This window comes from Canis lupus, chromosome 9 (genome assembly GCF_048164855.1).
Source record: "Canis lupus baileyi chromosome 9, mCanLup2.hap1, whole genome shotgun sequence".
Taxonomy (NCBI): Eukaryota; Metazoa; Chordata; class Mammalia; order Carnivora; family Canidae; genus Canis; species Canis lupus.
This window is the reverse complement of record NC_132846.1, coordinates 18507503-18521797: the sequence shown is the minus strand read 5'-3', so window position 1 is coordinate 18521797 and position 14295 is coordinate 18507503. Positions and strand designations below refer to the sequence as shown.

At 35.5% G+C, this 14295-nt stretch overlaps 1 long non-coding RNA gene across 5 annotated transcripts in view; it reads left to right on the top strand.

Annotated features, from left to right (window-relative positions):
* Positions 1–14295, top strand: part of LOC140639859 (uncharacterized) — a 415066-nt gene that overhangs the window by 130875 nt on the left and 269896 nt on the right. The gene's annotated exons all lie outside the window — the stretch shown is intronic.

The following is a 14295-nucleotide window of genomic DNA, read 5'->3' as shown; positions in this document are numbered from 1 at the left end:
GATCCTGGAGACCCATGATGGAGTCCCACAACCGGCTCCCTGCATGAAGCCTGCTTCTCCCTCTGCCTGTGTCTCTGCCTCTCTCTCTCTCTCTGTCTCTCATGAATAAATAAATACAAATCTTTTTTTTTTTAATAAATACAAATCTTAAAAAAAAAAGAAGAAGGTAATTCAGCCATCTCGATGTTTTGATGAGGAAGTGGGTGGGGCACAGAATCCTAGGCATGTCTTGGTGCTCACAATAGCGTTGCTGTACTATCTATCCCCTGTCATATACATACGTAAAAATGGGATAGATAAGGAAGAGAGGTGTTAGAGTAACTAGATTAGTCCCAAGACAAAGTTGCCCATGCTAAACCCCATGCTAATAAACTAAAACATTTTGCTAAGCTCTCCCAGAAAAGGAAGGTCAATAGATCAACACTTGCCTGTTCTACAAGGCTTACTTGACCTGGGTTCAAAACTTTCCTTTACTCCATATAAAGAAAGTTACCCTGCTTTAACCAATCTGCAAATGCCAAGAATAACTTCCTTATTCCTGCTCACTTTAGTCTATAAAAATATGTTGCCCTGTACAGCTCTTAAGTGCTCCTTTCTACCTGCTAGAGTGGATGCTGCCTGATTCATGAATCATTGAATAAAAGCCTATAAAATCAGTAAATTGTGGAAAAACTTTCTTTTAACAGAAGCAAGGACTTGGAAGTGTTATAAGGGAAGTGGGGGCAGCCAAGGACTTGGATGTGAAATCAAAATGGTCCAGAATGAGGGTATACTAGGTCACACCTCTTTTCTATATATTGCCAGTTAAGGAAATGTATCATCTTACTGTCACATATATTAAGGGTGAGTCAACTTGCATTCAAGCAGAATATTGAGGCACTTATGCAAATAATTTAAAACAAAAAGAAAAAAATTCTCCCCATTTACTTGAATTTTCAAGATAGTGAAGGGAAACATGTATTTTAGGTCATGAATTATGCAGAAAATTTCTTCAATTTGTCATTATATTTTGTCTCTGAGCTTTTCACAAATACAACTTGTGAGTGAAATATAAAAGGCATAGAAATATGTGTCAGAGATTTAGATTTCTTTTAGATTTATGTCTTATTATTTGAGCTCCCACCTAAATTCCTCTGGGGTATCATGGTTTTGTATATTCCCTGCACACATAGCCATTTGTTTATTTTCTTTGGTATTGTGTCTGGTATTTGTTGTACATTTTGGGAAACCTCCTTCATACTTAAGAAGATCACTGGTCAATCTAAAAACAGATAATACTTATAATCTTTGACATTTTTCGTCTAAGCCATTTAAGCCTTTGCTTTTAGAGTAGTAGCTTGTAGTGACTGAGGTACAATGTCAAAAAAAGCCTAGATCAGTCTCCATTAGCTATGGAAGTTAAGAGAGGATATTGTGGATAATATAAAGGAACCCTACTTGACCGAGTCTGCATTTTGTGTATTTGTGTTATTAATTATTTACTTATTTATTTATTTATTCTAATTTATTTATTTATTTATTTATTTATTTATTTATTTATGACTATTTATAACAATAATGTCACATTATAGAAACTCAGAAGAACATGGGAAGTTGTCTTATTTCCTAATTCCTCCCTTTGATTCTATAACTCCTCCTCTACAATGTGGAGAACGTTGGAGTTATTCTTCTTAAACCCAATTAACCTTTGCCTTGAATTCATTGATTGTTTAGTGTATGTGTAGATTGGGAAGGAGATGGGAGCTAATATTTTTATTTTTAAAGGTTTTTCATGGTGATTGGACCTGGATATGCAAAGAGAAGGCAGATTACTCAGTTTGTTTACCCTTCCAGCTTCAGATAAGCTGTACACATTCAACACATTGAGATGAAAAGCCAGGGAGTACTTCTGGTACTTCCCTGTAAGCTGTATACTCCTCTGGGGGAGCATTGAGGTTTTAGCCAATAAAGATCAAGTGATTCCCACTGAAGACTTTTAAAAAGAACTCAAGCAAGAAGTCTGGTAAACTCACACACTACTTTTTTTTTTTTTTTTTTTTTTTTTTTACTAACAATTCTTCATTGTATGCTTTGTTAAAGGTACAGATGTCTCCTGATACCTAGTACCACTTTTTCTGTTCCACTTGCTGTGACAAATAAGCTGGGGAGGGGAAGGAGAGTACCAGGGCAAGACCTAATCAGAAGTATTTACATAGAAGTGAGTAGAGATGATATCACTGTAAATAATACTGTGTCCTCTGGAAGAAGTCAAGGTCACAGACAAAGACATGATTTAAATAAGAAGGAAGGAGTTAACACAAAGTAAGGTTAGGCTGGGACCCATCAATGCTCCCAGTTACCTTTGGATTATGTAGAGGCTGATTAATATCTCTTCAAAGGCCCTTCCTACATCTCTCTCTTTTTCTTCTCTGGATCCTAATTTTAACTCTTCCCCAAGCCAGTGAATTTTCTTCAATTTCCTCAGAAAGGCTTGCTCCCTCACCTCTAAGTCTTTAGCCACATGCTCTAACTGCTCTAGTTCAGGGAAGAAGCACTTTGTTTAGAGAGAGAATCAAATGCCAAGGAGAAATGTGGAAGAGGCTTTAGCACCCAACTGAGCTTTTCTGGTTGATACCATTAGGAACATTTAAAGGATATAGATAGAGAAAGAGAGAACCTTGAAGGAACACTGGGTAATTTCCTGCAGTGTTGTTATATGGAAATGAATGCTTATGATTTTTCCTACTTTTAATTGACTGCATAGTTAGTCTCCACTTAAGATTCCTGACAGAAGTGAGTTCCCTACTACTGAACTCTTCCCTAGAGCTTCTTCACTTCTTCTATTTCTCTAGATAAATATTACCCTTGGATCAAGTAATGTTATCAGAAAGCAGTGAATGGCTTTAAGTGAATTATACTTTGATGTCCTGCTCTTTATGTACTATGTGAAATTTTACCCCTTATGAAGCATTTGTATATAATCGCCATATTTACTAAGGAAATATTGTTAAATATGATCCATACTTGATGACTCAGCAATTTCACTTTTAGATGAAAGTCCTGTAGATTTTCAACAGGAGACATGAACATATTATTTATAGTACCACTGTTCACAATAGCAAAACCCACAAGATAACTCAAACACCAACGAGAGAGTAAATGAACAAATTGTGTCATATACTAGCCCGATGGAGGCTATAAAAACAAATGAATTACAGCAACATACAATAATATGGATGAATCTTTTTTTGTTTGCTCTAAAATTTTTGAAGACTTAATTTTTTTAAAGCAGTTTGATCCGTAACAGAATTGAAAGGAAGGTACTGAGATTTCCCATATGCCCTCACACTTACATAGTCTCCCTTCTTATCAGCTTCACTCCCCAGAATGGGGCATTTGTTTCCAAGGATGAACCTACATGATGCATCATGATCACCCAAAGCCCATAGTTTACTTTAGGGTTCACTCTATGTGATGTACATGTAATCACTGCCTTAAAAATTCTCTGTGCTCTAACTATTCATCCATTCCCTCCATTGCTCCTGGCAATCACTGGTCTTATTGATATCTGTGTCTTCATAGTTTTGCCTTAATATGGCTGAATCTTAGAAACATGATATTAATTGAGAAAATAAATCCTAAAAATTACATACAAAATGATACTCCTTTAAATAAAGTTGGAAACAATTAAAGTAAGAAAAAATAGAATTTTAGGAGTACATATGAATGCAATACCCTTATATAAAAAGGAACCTAAGGAATGAGGAATATGTATGTGATTCAGGATGTGATTCCTACTGTTGGTAGGAATCTGGCGGTTGGGCTATGTTGGGACTATAGAATTGGTGTAGGTTAATGTCAAGGTCCTAGCTTGGGTTATAAGTGGTAGATTCATAAACACTTATTGCATGACTAAAACTAACTAATCAACTAACTAGAAGTGGGAGGAGAAGAACAATGTCCAGCATAACTTATAGAATCTTCTTAATGGAGGATCTGTGGGAAGATTTTTTTCCCCCCAGATCGTGAAATCTGAGTTTCTCCTTAAATATTGCTGTTTTTTTGTTTTTAAATCATATTAGCTCTAAGAATTTTCTGATTGCATGTTCTTCTTTGCTTTGACTGCTAGAAAGCTCAGATTCAAATTTATAAGATACCTTTAGTAATTGTATAGGAATTTATGGTATACATTTGATGTCTAAGTTGAATCCTAGTTTCATCTTAATATTTCACCTAGTTTCTCTTAATTTATATTTTTTGTTTTTTTTAAATACTTTTTTGCTATTTTTTAATATGAGGTGCCATAAATTAGGAAGAGAATATAAATAAATGAAAATAGATTTGCCTGTTATTTTGGACAGTATCCAGCACCTATTGCTTAAGAATGAGGATGACATTTGGCAATGAGTTGGTACATTATTCCAAAGTATTGGTATTTATTGTATGTCACAGTTTGTAGGAAATGAAGTGGGCCTATTTGTGAAGATCAGTCTGGAGAAATCTACTTAAATACACATTTTATAATAATTTTAAGTAGTTCTCTGGAATATCCATCATTCTATCAAGGTCATCTCTTAGTTGCCCCTAGTTATATAGGTTTTAAGTTAAAAAGACAAATTACACTCTAATCTCAGAAAATAAAGTGAGATATTCAAGACTTTGAGAAGTAGAATTGTCTCTTTCCAGGGCAGGCATATGGTCACGGACAAAGCCAAGATCTAAGTTACAGAAATAATGTTTCCTTGAGTCTGGAGCACTGGTCCATTGAGAATAGACTTGACTATGTGAATGAGAAAGTTTTTCACACAGGGGTAACAATCTCATCAGAAAACTATATTATCTAGGGTTGCTTGTATTCATGGTTTTCCCTGTAAAAGGTGTATGTTTCCCTATCTAGACCCAACACCACTTTGTATAAAATTAAGAAAACCACCTCCCATTATACTATATTTAGAAAAAAATGCTTTGGATTAAAGATGCTAGTTAGCAATATTACATTCACATTCTTTGAGAAATTTATAAGCTTTGGAAAAAATATTTGTAAAAATTTGCTGATGATCAGTTATAATCTGTCCACTGAATATGGCAACTCCAAAATCATCAGCGAATTAAATTTATCTTTGATATATCCTTATAACCTTATTTTCATTTGGAATAAAAGAATTTAGTTATTTCTTGAGTTCCTCGATTGTTTGCCATATAAACAATATTAGGTGGAACAATAATTCTCGAAACAAGTAGAAGCATAATTTTATTTTTAAATAGACCAGAGTTTCAGGAGACAATTTCCTATAAGGTGTTTATATTAAGGAGAAATTAAAAGCTTAGATGTCCCTTTCTTCTTCATTAGCACAATATATCAGAAATCCAGTGCAGAAAGAAGAAAGCATTTCTCTAGATTCTAACATGTAAATTCTTGGCATTTCAAGACACAATTCATTAAGATTGGTTGAGAACATTTTGCTGATTAGACTAAAATCTATAAGTAGTATCATTTAAAGAATATTTAGTTTTGTTTCTTCACACTGCCATAAATGGTACCATGCTTATCAGCTGTTCTAGGTGAACATGTATTTTATTTTAAAATTTCATTTTTAAAAGTCTTTTTTAAAATACTTTTTATATGTGAAGAAATATGGTAACTGTATAAATAATACAAAGATAAGTAAAATATAATTCCTGTTCTTGAAGAAAGAACATTTTAGTAATAGGGATGAAACAAATGTACATGAGTATATTGCAAGGATGCAATGGCATAAGAGAAGTATAAGGTAGAAAGGCTCATCTCCAGTTTTCCTAGTCATAAAGGCCTTCTGGATAAGATGAGCTTATGTCCTGGTTTGCCTGGGATAGTCCTAATTTCTATTTATTGTCCTGAGCAACTATATATAAGACAACCCTTCATTCTCAAAGGCATTCCAGTTTGGAAGAAAAATGATATGATCATTCTATTTATGGATAAATCTGCATTTAAGTCTGGCTTTGAAGATTGGATAGGTTTTCAACAAATGGAGCTCCATACTATTGATGAACTGATCAATTCATATCTGGAGGGGTGTAGACATCAGGGAATATGCCAAAGAAAGTGTTGCTTAGGCTGAGTGTTAAAGATGATTAGGTTTTCATTTGGGGGCAATGTGAAGGAAGCAACATCAGGAAGATATCACAGATAGGATATGCATGTCATAGCTGGAGAAGTGCTAGTAATGGATATTAATGGGTAATAGTGAGAAATGAGTCTGAGGAAGTGGTCAGAGGTCAGGCCTTGAAGGGTTTACATATATGCAGTGGAACTGGGACTTTATCTTGGAAGCAATGAGGATAGTGGTAGTGGGGTGTCATTGAAAAACTTTAGTCCAGGTGATCCCTGGGTGGCTCAGTGGTTTAGCACCTGCCTTCAGCCCAGGGCGTGATCCTGGAGTCCTGGGATCGAGTTCCACGTTCGGCTCCCTGCATGGAGTCTGCTTCTTCCTCTGCCTGTATTTCTGCCTCTCTCTCTCTGTGTCTTTCATGAATAAACAAAATCTTTAAAAAAAAAAACAAACCCCAAAACTTTAGAGAGTGTCATACTGAAGTTTGCATCTGAAAAAGTGGTGAAGGCATGGAAAAGAGATTGGAAGGGTATGACCTTGGAGACATTAAGAACAATTAAAAGACCATCACAATAGTTATAATAAGAAAAAATTAAAAAAATTAAGGTGTGAACCAAGATAATGACAATAGAAATAAAGCCATACATCAAAGGGTAAAATAGAAAATGTTTTTCCAAACAAATTTCTCTTAGCTCTTGACCTACATTTACTTCTGCTTTTAAAATTTATTAAATATAAATATAAACAAACTTCAAACCTCAAAACTTTTAGAATTGTATAAACTTAGTTTGAATTCATGAATTTAGAAAAATAGAATTTTCTATTTATTGATCAGAATGGAATTCATCTTGCCATGTCAATGACTTTAAGAAACTTTATTAAACACTCATCAGAATATGTGGATCTTTGAAGAAAGGGAATCCTTTTCCTACTGACATGAATTATCTAAATGATTCTCGTTAATCTTTCATTTTTCTTGGTGTGCATAGACACACCCAAAGTGCTTACTATGGCTTACCTTGGTCTTGTTTGCAAATCTCCTTCATTGCTTTCTGACCATCTTTACTTTCTTGTGGGATACAGGTTGTTATAAGCCTTAGATGCTATGATTTTCCCCACCAATCTTAGATTCTATCTGACAATATTTATTGAATTCTTCTTAATCTAAACCTCACTTTAATCTTATTGAACGATCCCAGGGATTAATTTAATAATGCATGCACTTGCCTCATTTAAGCAATAAATAAATTGAATACAAAAAAGATTTCGCTTAAAGAGGGATAAAAATTTATACTGTTTACTGAGCATGTATTATGCACAGGGTTTTTTTACATGAGTTATCCAAAGTGATCTTTACAGGAAAATAGGTACCCCTATCACCATTTTATGTTGAGAGAGTAGAGGCTCTCATAACAGTGATTGAACTGATGACCTACTTTGTTTTTACACCCTGCAATTCCAAACACAAGGCTATACCTCAAGCAGGCTTTTGAATCTATGAAATGTGATGAAACTGGTTTAAAAGTGTAGTTTGTGGAGTTCATCTTATATAATTGTTTTCTTGAGAGGTTTCAGTTCTGTTATCATTCATTTATTCCAATATATCTTCAAAAGAGACATAATAAACCTTCAGTTCTACAGTGACTAATATGGTAGGATTGCCATTCTGATCCTTTCATATACCAAACATAGAATTTATTTCATTTTATGGGATGGCCCTTGAAGTGCTTGTCTAGCAGGCTGGCTGTGGAAAGGAACCTGGCTTTTGTTACTTCAAAGAATGAATATAAATAAGAATAACGTTAGATTTCTCTAACTATTCCTTTCTCTCTTTATAAAACAGGCTCTCTTAAGTGTTAGGTTCTTACTATGAGTCTGATACCTTACACCAAAATTGCCCTACCAATAACCAACGTTCTATAGAACTCAGAAAATTTACAAAATCAAATCCAGTCAAAAACCCACTATATAATAACATTTTTTGTCTTGTGTCTCCAGAGTAGATTAATTATCAATTCAGCACTGAAAAAGATATCAGAAACTTGCCTTAATTAACATTCTGGTCCTGTTTACTTGACAGTAGACACATGAGCATTTTGGAAAAGGCTTAACTGATGCACGGGACCGTGAAGTATTAGTTTTTAAATGGGAGAGTTAGTACCAATTCTGAAAAACATGACCAGAATCTTGGTTTTAAAAAATATTGATTTTGGTCAGATTGGAGAGAATTGATTAGACCATGACTAGTTGTCAGTCTCATAAATCAGGTTTGTGATAACCCTTTGTTTTAAACCCTTGCTGAGTGGATTAACATTACAAAAGAGGAAGAAAGGAGGTGCAAATAACACAGTGGAGTTTGGAAGGTGCTTGTCTTGGTACATACAAATATGTGGACTTAATATTTATTTCTTTTCCCTGAGCCTACAGATACTTCCCATATTCATTTCAAATATTAGTTATTTTGGCCTGGGAGTCTGCCCTACAAAATGATAAATGTGAATCAAATCAGCTCATTCTTGCTTGCAGTCTCTCCAGACAGAGCAGCTCTTGACTTTTTACGGTTTTGAAAGTTAAATATAATTTTTATATCCCACAGCAAAACCTACTCATTTTTTAGCATGATCCTACAAGATAGTCTTTATATAATTGAAAAATTTTAGACTTGGAAGTTTTTGTAACTTATATAAACTTATAACTTGTATAACTTAGAAGTCTTTGTAACTTGTGTGAGAATAAGGGGGCCAAAGAGCTGAAGATATCTGAAGATGGTCATAGAAGGTGAAGAGACCAAAATTAGTGTTATTGAAGAGGAAACTGTCATTACTGTGGCCAGGAGCACAGGCTTACCAAAGGAGAGACAGGAGAGTCACTTACAATCTCTATCCCATATGTTTTATGCTGACATACTTCTTAGTTTAAGAGGAGACATCAAATAATAATAATGATAATAATAATAATAATAATATTATTATTATTAATAGAGCACCCTGCTTTATTATTAGTATTATTAAATATTCGCTATGTGCTCTGTGCCAGACATCAAAGAATGAAGATGATGATGATGATGATGATGATGATGATGATGATAGTAAAAACTATGTGTAGTAAATACTATGTGTTCTTTGCCAGGCATATTTCTTTTTTTCCATTAAAATTTTTAAATTCTAATACATTTAATGTATAGTGTTATATCAGGTATGCAATATAGTGATTCAACAGTTCCATATGTACTCATTGCTTATCATGGTAGGTATACTTTTGATCCTTTTTGTCTATTTCACCCATCCCCCACTCAATTCCCTTCTGGTAACCACCAGTTTGTTCTCTATATATAGTTAGGAGTGTGTTTTCTTGGTTTACTTCTCTTTTTCTCTTTTTTTTTTCCTTTCTCATCTATTTTGTTTCTTAAATTCCACATATGACTGAAATAATATAGTATTTGTCTTTCTCTGAGTGATTTATTTCACTTAGCATTATACTTCCTAGATCCATACATGTTTTTGCAAGTGGCAAGATTTCATTCTTTTTTATGGCTGAATAACATTCCATTCATATATATATATATATATATATGTATATATATATATATGTATATGTATATATACATTCCATTTTATATATATATAAAACACCTCTTTATCCATTCCTCAATAAACATAGGGATTAAAACAATTAGTGAATCATAGGGTAGTTCTATTTTTAATTTTTTGAGGAACCTTCATACTGTCTTCTGCATTGGCTGCACCCAGTTTGTATTCCCACAAACAGTGCACAAGGATTCTTTTTTCTCCAATCTTTGCCAACACTTGCTTCTTGAATTTTTTATTTTAGCCATTCTCAAAGATGTGAGGTGATATCTCATTGTGGTTTTGATTTGCATTGTCCTGATGATGAGTAATATTGAGCATCTTTTCATGCATTTGTTCGCTATCTGTATGTCTTCTTTCGAGAAATGTCTGTTCATGTCTTCTGCCCATTTTAAATTGGATTGGTTTTTTGTTGTTGAGATGTATAAATTATCTTGTATACTAACCCTTTATCAGATAAATCATTTGTGAATATCTTTTCCCATTCAGCAGGTTGTCTTTTAGCTTTATTGGTTGTTTCCTTTGCTGTGCAGAAGTTTTTTATGTTATTATAGTCCCAATAGTTTATCTTTGCTTTTGTTTCTCTTACCTCAGGAGACATATCTAGAAAGATGTTACTGCAGCCAATGTCAGAGAAATTATTGTCTGCTCTCTTCTAAGATTTTTATGATTTCAGGTCTTAATATTTGATCCTTAATCCATTTTGAATTTCCTTTTGTGTATGGTGTAAGAAAGTGGTCCAGTTTCATTCTTTTGCATGTGGCTGTCCAGTTTTCCCAACACCATTTGTTGAAGAGACTGTCTTTTTGCCTTTAGATATTCTTTCCTACTTTGTCAAAGATTAATTGATCATATAATTGTGTGTTTATTTATGGGCTTTCTATTCTGTTCTATTGATCTCTGTCTAATTTTGTGTCAGTACCATACTATTTTGATTACTACAGCTCCTGTAGAGCAGGTTTGGTGGTCTTGAACTCCCTTAACTCTTGTCTGGGAAACTATCTCTCCTTCTATTCTGAATGATAGCTTCATTGGATAGAGCTTTCTTGGCTGCAGATTTTTTCCTTTCAGCATTTTGACTATATCATGCCCCTCTCTTCTTCCCTGCAAAGTTTTTTGCTGAAAAGTCCCCAGATAGCGATATGGGGTTTCCCTTGTACATGATTGTCTATTTTTCTCTTGTTGCTTTTAAAATTCTCTTATCAAAACTTTTTGCCATTACTATGTGTCTCGATATGGACCTATGTGTCTCAATATGGACCTTCTTAGCTTCATCTTGTTGAGTGTTCTCTATACCTCATGAATCTATATATCTGTTTCTTCCATTAGGTTAGGGAAGTGTTCAGCTATTATTTCTTCAAATAAATTTTCTGTCCCTTTTTCTCTTTCTTCTCCTTCTGAGATTTCTATAATGTGAATGCTATTAAGTTGGTTGGAGTTGCTGAATTCCCTAAGTCTATTTTCATTTGGCATATTATTTTTTTTCTCTCATCTGTTCATCTTGATTACTTTTCATACTCTGTCCTCCAGGTAATTAATTTATTCCTTTGCTTCCTCTAGCCTGCTATTTATTCCATCTAGTGTGTTTTTAATTTCATTTATTCATTTATTATGTTCATTTATCATGTTCTTCATCTCTGATTGGTTCTTTTTTATGTTTTCTATCTCTAGTATAAGAGTCTTGCTGATGTCTTTCACTCTTTTTTCAAGTTTAGTGAGTATCTTTTTGATCATTACTTTAAATTCTCTATCAGATATATACTTATCTCCACTTTGCTTAGGTCTCTTGCCGTGGTTTTGTCCTGCTCTTTCATCTGGGACATATTCTTCTGTCTCCTCATATTGTCTAACTCTCTGTGTCTGTCTTTGTGTGTTAGGAAAGCTTGCTATGTCTTCTATTCTTGAAAGTAATGGCCGTAAGAAGGAGATGTCCTATTGTGCTATGCAATGTAATGTCAGCTGTTCATCAGAACTTGGCACTTCAGGAATGTCTTCTATGCGTGTTGCATGCACCCTGCTCTAGCCTCTTGACCACTTTTTCCTTTAGTCCAGTCATCTTCAGGGGCTCTTTTTCTGTTGTGGGCAGTAGAGTGTTTTGTCCATGTGGTGTTAGCAGACCAGTCTGGGGTTGCCTTGGTCTTGAGTTGAGTCAGACCAAGTGTTTGCCAGAGATGCAGTAGTACCAAGCTGCAGGGCACTTACCCTGTGTTGTCTCCTGAGAAGTTTTCATTGATAGGGTGAAGTCTGTATTCAGACCAATATCTGTTCCCAGTTCACTGCTAGAGCTGCCATTTGATTGGTGTGTATGGTTATCTTCCCCTCACCCCAGGATAGGGATCATTTGGAGTGGTGTTGGTCCCTTTTGGAGCTGCTCGCACACTGCCAGGCTTGTGGCACTGCTTTGGATGGAGTCTGGCCAAAGGCATATTGGAGGGAACATGGTGCTACTGTTGGGACCAGCAGGCATGGGGCATGCGGTTTTAGCTCAGTGCATGCCATGGCACTGGGGTCAGCCTGGGCAGGTCTGCAAAGGGTGGAGCGCACAATTTTAACGAAGTATATGTGGGTCTTCTGAGGGGCAAAGTGCATGGGTGGGGTAACATGCTGTTGGCAAGGTTTATTCTGGTTTTGTGATGGAGGGGACCCATGGTACCCCAGTACTGAGGCAAGCATGGCTGGGAAGGGAAGATCTGTTGAAGTATGATGGGTAGGGGTGTTAGCAAGTTAAGTAGTGAGTGCTGGCATTGAGTTGGTTCCCATAAGATGATCAAATGTTTGTGCTAGGGGGTTGGGGAGGGAGATGGCACCTGCCAAATCCTTTGTTCCTAGATGGGTCTTTCTGTGATTCTTGCCCCTCCAGGACAGTAAATTGAGTGGACTACTCTTGCTCCTATGTGTTTCCCAAACTGCTGCTTCTACACTAAATCTCCATGGACTGTTTTTTGTGCTGTCTCTTTAAGTGTGGGGACCCAGCTTCCTCTTACCCTCCAGGATCTCCCAGAGAGGAACCCATTGATTTTTAAAGTCCCAAGTTTTAAGTACTACTGGTTATAAGAACTCATGAAATACAGCTCCTTTTGCCTTCAAAGCCAAATATTATGGGCATTCATGTTCCTTGTGTGGGATGCCCAGTGTGATAGTCTGTTTCTTCCCTTTCTCTGTGCCTGTGTCTTCCTCCCACACTGCCCTTCCTCCCACCCCCCACGTCCTTGGTCTGTTTAGCTTCTCCCCATGTCTCAGCCCTTCTTACCCTCTTCAATGTGATCTCTTCTCTACATTCAATAGTGGAGGAGTTTGTTCTGCCAGGCTTCAGGTCATTTTCTGGGTTTTTTATGCTGCTGTGAGTATTATCTAGTTATATCCATGGGACATGGTGAGCTAAGGGTCCTCTGACTCCACCATCTTCCCAGCCTCCTACCAGGCATATTTCTAAGCCCTTTACCAGTATTATCTATTACAAATAAGAACCATTATCATCCCACCTTCATAGATGAATATATAAAGCACAGAAAAGTTAATTACCGAACATCACAAAAATTAGTGGAATCACCATTAAAATCCAGGCTTTTGAGTCTACAATTTATATTTGGAACCTGTAAATGTTAACTGTGAAGAACAGTTTTCATATGAGCATCTCTTTTCAGGGTGCTTTATGTGGAGCTGATCCTGTTAACAGCTTCCTATAGTTTCTGTTTCAAGTCTTGACTTTTATTTTTACTCCCATGTCCTTTTCTGCTTACTTACTGGATTGCCTCCTTTTTCCTATTTGACAAGCATCAGGGAGAATGTGTGGGTGTTTCTGGTCCCAGGAGGGAGTGTGATCTGACACCAGCAGACTTCATAGTACACTGCAGCATACTAGCATTGTTGCTGGCAGGTTCATGGGCTCCTCCCTTCATGATAGTAATGTGACCTTCTTATCTGAATCAAGGATGTGCATATGATCCTAGATAATCCTGTTTCTTTATTTTTTAATTGAAGTATAATTAATGTATGACATTATATTAGTTTCAGTGTACAACAGAATGATTTGATATTTACATACATCATGAAATGATCACCATAAGAAGTTTAGTTATCACTACAAAGTTACAATTCTTTCCCTTGTGATAAGAACCTTTAATATTACTCTCTTGACAACTTTCAAGTATGCACTACAGTATTATTGATTATAGTTACTGTGCTGTATAGTACATACCTATGGCTTCTTAATTTTATAACTGGAAGTTTGTACTTCTTGACTCCTTTTGCCTGTTTTGCTCACCTCCTCTAACCCTGCTCATGTCTAGTAACCACCATTCTGTTTTCTGTATCTATGAGTTGGGCTTGTTTTGCTTTGTTTGTTCATTTGTTGTTGTTTTTTTAATTCCACATATAAGTGAAATGATATGAAATTGTCTTTCTCTAACTTATTTCACTTAGCACTCAAGGGCTGAAGTTTCATCCATGTTGTAGCGAATGACAGGATTTCCTTCTTTTTTATAGGTTAGTAATGCTCCAGTGTATATATACACCACATTTTCTTTATCCATTCATCCATTGATGGATACTTAGTTTTCATATCTCAGCAATTATGCTGCAATAAATATAGCAGTGTACGTGTCATTTTAAATTAGTATTTTCATTTTCTTTGGAAA